The following is a 6,429-nucleotide window of genomic DNA, read 5'->3' on the forward strand; positions in this document are numbered from 1 at the left end:
CACTATAGAGTCAACTCATCACTGACACAGGCATTCTTCCAAAGAATAGTCCCTCCTAATCACTAGAGAATAGTACTGAAGATCCCATGGACTGCCAAGAGAATGAACAGGTCTGTCCTGGAAAGAGCAAAAACCAAGCTGCTTCTTGGAGGAAAGGATTTTGAAGCTCTGTCTCACATACTTTGGGCATCTTGCCAAGAGGGAGCAGTCCTTGAAGAAGGACATCATGCTTGGAAGGGTGGAATGACAGCACAGGAGAGGAAAACCCTGGAAAAGATGGATTGACATAGCAACTGGGGTAATAAGGATAGGTGTGTCAGCAACAGTGAGATTGGCTCAGGATAGGGCAGGGTTCAGAACTATGCATCACAGTCAACTTGATGGCACATAACAACAGCAATTATAACAGCATGCCCAAAGTACGTGAGGCAATGCTCTGTAATCCTTGCTACCTGCACTTTCTCCAAAACACAGGTGTGTGTCTTCTTTAGTTAGTCCCTGTGATATATGGGGAAGTGCATGGAGATAGTGAAAGAGAGAAAGATAGAGCTGAGAAAGAGAAGGGGTGAGTGTGGGGGGTCTAGATGTGTCAACGAAATGATTTTCAGAGTCGTGGAAGTTATGAAGTTCACTTCCAATTCCATGAGCCAGACATCTGGCTGGAGGTTTATGACTCACGAAGCTGCACTGGCTGATGAACTCAAATGCTCAAAGGTCAGACGGCAGACTGCTGACTCACAGCCCAAGAACCAGACAGCAGACAATGAAGGAGTCAGATGAAGGATTGAGAAAGGGGAGGGGATTGCCAGAATATGCATATATATTGGATGCTGGCTACATTCCCAAGGAAACTCCCTTTCAACTAACTGGTTGTTCACATTAGACCCAAATGGAGGATGATTACATAGTATCTCTCAAACACTAAGAATCACAGTCTAAGTAAATTGTTACATAACCTCAGCCAGCACAGACAACCCCTGGTTAACACAGCACCTGTATGCATCTTCTTAAACTGTGTACCATGTCTAGTTACTGACTGGGACCTATCAGGATAAAGGCATACAACCAACAATCACTAGTCTTTAGTCCCATTTTTTGTTGGTATGTGCCATTGAGTTGCCTACAACCCTATTTACAGCAACTCTGAAGCCTGCTCTGTCTAGAGCCAGTCTCACTAATTCCAACACACCCACCCCCATTGCCCCAGATACTGTATCAATCCATCTCATCTGGGGTCTTCCTCTCCTGTGTTGTCTCTCCACCCTTCTGAGCATGACGTCCTTCTCCAAGGACACTTGCCCAAGGTGTGTAAGACAGAGAGGGAAACCTGGTTTCACCCTCTCCATTCCCATTCATAACTTACATTTTATAGTATGTAATGAAACAAGAGAAATAAAGAAACAAAGATAGTTCATACACATACATCTGCATGTGTAACAAAATAACAACTACTAAAACCAATCACAGCCCTTATTTCTGTAACTTGTTATATAGTCATAATGGGTATTTCAAACTACCTATTTCTACCACCTATTCAATACTTCCTTTGCTCTCAAAAAGCACTTCTGCTAGATAAAATTCTTTGCCGGAAGTGGTAACTCAGAACTTCATCCCTGAAGGACCTGAGCTATATTAGCAGTCTTTAGTTTTCCTTTGAATTTAATTAAAAAGTATGGTAGTATAATAAGAAATACTAAGGGCTCTCCTGTACTTCAGACACAATATTTTTCAAACTTCTCTTCTCAAAGGGAATCCAATTTCTCCTCGGTGATCGAGACTGATCACACAAGTCACTATGGTAACTCTCCTTTTTACCTGTTGATCCAGAGGCATCAGGAGCCTACAGGAGCTGCTACATTCTTAACTTCAAGTTCAGTGGAATAAGCGGTTTTATTTCCTGATGGGATCAGTCCTAGATCTCTAGATCAATAGAGGATAGAGTCTCAGGGACAGGAAGCTACGTAATGTCCAAGTGGGTCATGAGTGACAATTGTGAATGACTTCACTGTCATTTCCAACCTTTGGTTCCAGGCCCGCTGAATCTTAGCTCTTACAGAAATAGTACCAAACCCTGTATCTGGCTTAGGGCATATACAGGCTACTCAGAACATCGTCTCAACCCTGCACGCACTGGTAACGTAACGAAAGCTTTAGAAAGTCTTTTCATTTTATCAAGCAAGTTTCTTCTGGCTCATCAAGAACCACAGTGAGATCAGAGGAGTCAGTGCTCATGGGTCTCTTTCTGTATTTTCTTTGTTGTGTGCCTTAATGAAAGCAAGCCAATGCTGTGTAGGACGCTAAGGCAGTGGATCAGGCATTCTGTAAATCCATGTTGTCGTTAGGTGCTATCGAGTTGAGTGTGACCCACAGCAACCCTATGAAAAACAGACCTGAACACTGACTTATCCTGTGCCAGCCTTATCTCTGACACACTTGAGCCCTACAAACAACACAGGAACACGGATAGTTACAGTCAATCCATAGATGGTAATTTTGGTAGAAATATCCATACAGCGAAGGTATATCCGAACCCTGAGTACGTATCCAAACAAGTAAGACAGTGGGAAACCCATTACTCTTTTCATAAGTTATCCAGTGTGATCAGCCTGCCACACGGTCCCCGGGTGACCGCCTCTAGGAATGGAGCCATATCAAGAATTCAGTGTGGAGCTCTACTGCTGCTGTCTGGGACTGGGCAGTGGCTACAGCCCAGTCAAACGAGCCCATCCATAGCCTCCACCCCTGCCACCACAGGCACTTAGTTCATAAACCCACTGCGCAATGACAGGAGTAGCTGGGAAAGAACGTGCCTGGTTGTAACACAACATGTCTTTTCATCTGCTTGTTTGTAAACAATCTTCTTCTCCTTGCCAAGTTCACCCTTAGAGAAGCACTCACATGCAACCCAAGCATCTTCACTTCTTCAGCCCATTCGGAGAGGTCTCTTCCCCATACTTCCTTGTCACCAATTTTCCAATCACGTTTCATCCAAATCCCTGGCCATGCAGTCAAACTCCTGTCCACAGTTCATCTGTATACAAACACACATCTGGTGATTTCTCCTTCTGGTCAACATGAACAATCAGGTGTGTGCCTCACAGTCCTTCCCACTGAGAGGCTGCTCCTTCACCTTTTAAGTTTCAGGGAGTTCCCAGAAAGAGGCTGCTGTGTTATTACTGCCCATCTGTAAGCAGGCGTATCAGGCAGAATCATCTGACACCAGACACAAATTTTCTCAGCTGATTATAAGGAACTCCCCAGGGGTTCCTGGATGCTGACGGTGGGAAGAAGAGTAATGTCCCAGGAGCAGGTACCCTGGACACTGGGCCGTTTCCTCTGTTAGTTGATTTGTGTCATTAGGTCTTGCTCTAGATAAATCTTGGCCATCCCACTTCCATTTAACACATTGCCACACACTTTCGTGCTTAGAAACTCACTGTTTTCTACGTATTACTGTCATTTGCAGCAACGTGTAATGGAGTGCTGCTGTACATACCAACCTTCATGACTGTGGGGTCAGACAACACCTAGATGACAGACTGAACCAGCAGAGATCTGGCGGCCCATAGTTAAGTTCTCAGGATTTACCAAAGTCCAGTAACATCTTCTGGTGTTTTCTGTATCATATAATAGTTTGCCCATATAAGCCTTTATTATTACAACTGGAGATTTAAATTTCTTTTTCAGATCTTTCAGCTTGAGACATGCTAAATGTGGTCTTCACTTTTTCCCCAGGTCTTTGGGGAAATTATGACTAAACATACATATTCTTGCATTGCCCTTTGAAACCTTCTGTTCAGTTCTTTTATTTTCCATTTCTTTCTTTAGCTTCTCTCCATTCAATAGTCAGTTTCAGAGTTTCTTCTGACATTCAGTATGTAGGGACTGGCAAGTCCCATATTCATGGGTCAGGCATCATTCTAGAAACTTCTCCTGACTCATATGGTTGCAAAATCAGACAAATTAAAAACTGGCATGCCAGACAACGGCTGCTGACTCACATCTCAAGAACTGACAGTAAAAAGGTGACAAAAGAATTGAATCGGGTGGGAGGCAGAGAGGGTGAGCTCTGACAGAACAGCTATATATCTGATGCAGACCACATCCCAGAAGATCTCCCCTTTTGACTGATTGGCTGCTTCCATTATATCACAACACGAAGGAGGATGACACAGAAACTGTAAAAATCATTGAGAATCATGGCCTCGCCGTGTCCACACATAATCTTCATTATCACACATTTACTAGGCATATTCTTGGATTTTAAGCTTTCATTCTAATTGTTGTTGTTGTTGTTGTTATGTGCCGTCTAGTTGCTAGCGACTCATAGTGTGACCCTATGTACAACAGCCCTAAACTCTGCTCTGTTCTGTGCCAATCGCACTGTTTCCAACACACCCATCCCGATTACCCACGTCACTGAATCAATCTGCCTCATAGAGGGCCTTCCCCTCCTGCGCTGTCCGTCCACCCTCCCCTCCCAAGCATGATGTCCCTCTCCAAGGACTGCTCCCTACTTACAACATGTCCAAAGTATGTTAGACGAAGCCTCAGAATCCTTGCCTCCAAGGAGCTGCCTGGTTTAACCCTCGTCAGGATGAATGTTTCTTTTCCTAGCAGTTCATAGTACCCTCAATACTCTTCTCCAGCACCACAGCTCAAAGGCATCAATTTTCCTTCTATCCTCCCTAGTCATTGCCCAACTCTTTGATGCATAACAAGTGATTGCAAAGACCATGGCCTGTATCAGATGCACCTTAGTCTCCAGAGAGACACTATTGCTCTTCAGTACTTTGGAGAGGACCCAAACAGCAGACTTTCCCATCACAATATATCTTTTTATTTCCTGGCTACTAGTGCCAAGAGTGACTGTGGAGCCAAGCAGATTAAAGCTGTGAACAATCTCAATCTCTTCACCATCCATCCTGATGCTGCCAATTGATCTTCATAAAAATCAACATAAAAATAGTTTTGTCCCCCAAATCAGTAAATAATTGTATATGGTTAAGAGTCACTTTTTATCAACAAATAGAAGCAAATTATAGTTCAATTCAGCATCAAGCTTACATAACCTCTGTGCAAACTGAAGCTTCTCCTGCTTTCATTCTCCCTCTCATGCATGTGTTTGTGTGACGGCATATGTAAGCCTTCTTGTATCTAGTTTGCTCTTATCACTGCAGTGCTTGTATGTCAGTTTGCTGCACTGTGGTGAGCTGCTTGCTTCTGGGAGCTATTCCACAGGTATTTCAAACACCAGACGGGTCAGCCTTGCTGCACAACTCCCAGGCCAAGATAGACTAAGTAAGAGGCAGGACTGGCCGCCCACTTCTGAACAAAAGGCCTGTGAAAAGTCAATGAATAACAGAGGACCAATTTTTGGAGCTAGTGCTGGAATATGAGCCACTCAAGCTGGAAGGTACTAAAAAAAAAAAAAAATGAAGAGACAGAGCTGCAAACAACACTCCTGCCATCCTGGGTCCACTTGTTTTGTGGAGGGTGGAGGGACAGCGCAGGAGAGAAAGACCCTCGATGAGATGGACTGATTCAGTAACTGGGGTAATAGTGGTAGGTGTGTTGGAAACAGTAAGATTGGCACAGGATAGAGCAGGGTTTAGGGCTGTTGTGTATAGGGTCGCTATAGCATATAACAATAACAACAAAAATGTCAGGAGTGACCAGTCCTTCGAAAAAGATATGACACTGGGAAAGGCAGACGGTCAACAAAAGAGAGGAAAATCCTCAATGAGATGGACAGATACAGTGACTGGAAGAATGGAATTGATCCAGGTTGGCACAGGTCAGCGAAGGTTCTAATCCACTGTTCATAGGGTCGCTGTGAGCTATCCTTGACTCAAAGACACCTAACAACAACAACAAACATTCTAGTCTGTTTATCCTATTTTTAAAATAAAATGTGATAATGTACTTTCCCCTAGCTGGCAGGCACGAACAAAATGGAAACTGTATTTCAAGGATTATTTTTGTACACATCTTATATCAATTTAGTATTTCAAGAAATGACAGAGGTGTACCAAGTATCCTTTTTCCAAACAGTATCCTAGCAATTGTCCTATTCAGAAGAGTTACAACTTAACGTTACAGGCCTGTAGAAAAACATTCATATGTATAAAAGGTTTTCTATTTTTATTAAAGTGATGGCTATTAATAAGCTAACTGAAAATACTTGTGTTCACACATCTATTATTTATTCCCTCAGTTTTGCTTAAAAAGTATTTCTTTTGAACATTACAGACTCTTGCAAGAGGTTGTATGGGAGAAGTGAAGCACAGAAACAGCTCCACACCCACTGGGGGTGCAAAGAGCCCCCACATCACTCAGGACAGGAAGAAAAAAAGTGTGTGTGTGTGTGTGTGTGTGTGTGTGTGTGTGTGTATTATATATATGTCTGTGTATATATATATTATATAT

The sequence above is a fragment of the Elephantulus edwardii genome, unplaced genomic scaffold (genome assembly GCF_000299155.1).
Source record: "Elephantulus edwardii isolate Elephantulus edwardi_28Jun2011 unplaced genomic scaffold, EleEdw1.0 scaffold00087, whole genome shotgun sequence".
Taxonomy (NCBI): domain Eukaryota; kingdom Metazoa; phylum Chordata; class Mammalia; order Macroscelidea; family Macroscelididae; genus Elephantulus; species Elephantulus edwardii.